The 2500-nt window shown below is 31.8% G+C and overlaps 1 protein-coding gene across 1 annotated transcript in view; it reads right to left on the bottom strand.

The window, feature by feature from the left end:
• LOC144969314 (neuronal acetylcholine receptor subunit beta-3-like) overlaps positions 1-2500 on the bottom strand; it is a 20581-nt gene that overhangs the window by 17237 nt on the left and 844 nt on the right. The gene's annotated exons all lie outside the window — the stretch shown is intronic.

Genomic DNA, 2500 nt, shown 5'->3' with positions numbered 1-2500 from the left:
ATGTGAGCAAAGATACTTTTCCAAGGACTCGGCATTTCGCCTTCCGATCCGAAAGCGATTGTCATACCACAAGACCATATAACCTTACTAAAACCAAAATTTGCCTCAGCTTTACTGCCGGACTGAATGAAAAGCATATTTTAGACTAGAAATGAAGACGCTATAACTTTGACACTGGGAGTCCCGATAGCTCAGTTGGCAGAGCATTCGTTTCACATGCAAAGGAACCGAGATCGATCCCGGTGCAGTCAAGATTTTTCTTTTTTCTGATCCCCCTGTCTGCCCAGCAATGAATGGGTAGCTGGGTCTGTGAGATCTGGTGAAAAGTACTTTGCGATAGACTGGCGTCCTATCCAAAGGATAGTGAGCAATTGCTATTGTTCGTTTCACGTTATAGAAACCAGGATAAACTCCGGCTCCATGAGCCTAATGGCTCTGAAGGACTTTTTTTTACTTTGACACCAGAAGATGAATTACACAAGTTATGTATCCTCCTCTGGAAGAGTAGTTTTACATTTCTAATGAAATAGGAATCGGTTTGGTTTGGTTTTGTTTTGTTTTTGGTTTTTGGTTTTGTTTTTTTGTTTTGTTTTTTGTTTTTGTTTTTAGTTTTTTATTTTATTTGACATCACACTTTTCTTCCCCATTGAGTGGGACCTTAATAATAATAATAATAATAATAATAATAATAATAATAATAATAATAATAATAATAATAATAATAATAATAATAATAATAATAATAATAATAATAATAATAATAATAATAATAATAATAATAATAATATAATAATTAATAATAATTATATATTATTATATTATTATTATTATTATTATTATTATTATTATTATTATTATTATTATTATTTACTCAGTCATCAAGGGGCTGAACCGGGTAACAAAAGCATTCATTCAATACTCTTAAGAAAAAAAAGAACAAAATAAGAAACAAGAAAGGTTTCGGTCTCAAACCCCGTCTTCAGCCAATGATTTAAAAAACCAATCAAATCGCTAATAATACTTCACATTAAATCCAAATGAAAGAGAGAACAACCTGTCTAAAAGTTTATTGTTTTCGGTTTGAGAGTAGCTTTGAGTCCGAAACGTTCCGTGTTTCTGTCTTCTCCTAATATTTTGAAGCTCTTATATTTATTTTCGTACAAATTAAGTAGTACTTAGTATTCATTCAAATCTGACGAATAGCGTGGAATTAAGTTCCTGCCCTTAAATATTCCTCACTACACAATTGGACTACTATAAATAAATATCCCGTTGGTGTCAGAGACGAGTCGTTTTATTTTACTGAATTCTAAACTGCCGACGTGCACTTATTTGCAGGTTTGATAACCCAATTCAATTTCCAATTTTATGCATTCGATAGTCAAATCTTTAAGTCAGCAATCTACGACCATGTACTTATTTTAATTAAACGTTTCCAATCTTGCTTTGATAAATTGAAAACGTGGATGGAACTGAACAGACTAAAACTTAATGATAGTAAGACTGAAATAATACTTATCACTAGGCCAGCAATCCTTAAAAATATAGAGTGTGAATCAATCGTTTTAGGAAATAGTGTAATTGAAACTGCTAAGGTTGTTCGAAATTTGGGTGTATTTATTGGTTTGTCTTTTACCAGCCAAGTAAATCATATCGTTAGGTTAATGGAAATGAGAAAAATACGTAGTGTTAGACATCTCAATACAAGAGACATCTCTGCCTTATTAGTTACTTCTCTAACACTGTCAAAGCTAGAATATTGCAATTCTCTCTTCTCTTCTAAAAATAAAGACAGAATAAAATACCTTCAGATAGCCCAGAACGATGCTGCCAGGCTTATTTATAGAAAGAGGAGAAACCAATCTGCTAAGAGAACTCCACTGATTTCCCGTTGAGAAACGTATAGAATATAAGACCTGTACTATTGTTTTTAAATCACTTCACTCTGATTGTCCTGGGTGCATTAATCACATGCTTAAATTCTACGTCCCATCCAGAAATCTGAGATCAAAGTCTGATAATCACATACTTGTAAAGCCAAAAATGACTCGTGAATATTCGGCACCCCTTATCTGGAATTCCCTTCCAAGATATATCAGAGAGAGAAATGATGCAGATTTCTTTTTTAAAATATCTTAAAACGTTTCTTTTTAATATGTAGCACTGTTGAATTGTATTGCATTGTTTCATACTGTATGTTTGAGTTAAGGTAGCCAGGTTACTGTTAAGCGCTTTGAGCTTGTTGATATACGAGGTATGGCGCTATATAAAAACCATATATATTATTATTATTATTATTATTATTATTATTATTATTATTATTATTATTATTATTATTATTATTATTATTATTATTATTATTATTCCTTATGGGCTCAATGTTGTAATGGAAATCTTAAAAAATGACGCAATATATTGTCCATTACAACAATCTTAAACTAGGCCCATAAGTGGGTTCGGATGTCAGACCTGCATATATATACACGTCGTAAATGACGTT

This window comes from Berghia stephanieae, chromosome 3 (assembly GCF_034508935.2).
Source record: "Berghia stephanieae isolate SIO BIC M18660-M18661 chromosome 3, UCSD_Bste_1.3, whole genome shotgun sequence".
NCBI lineage: Eukaryota > Metazoa > Mollusca > Gastropoda > Nudibranchia > Aeolidiidae > Berghia > Berghia stephanieae.
The sequence above is the reverse complement of the archived record's forward strand: the minus strand, read 5'-3'. Positions and strand labels throughout refer to the sequence as shown.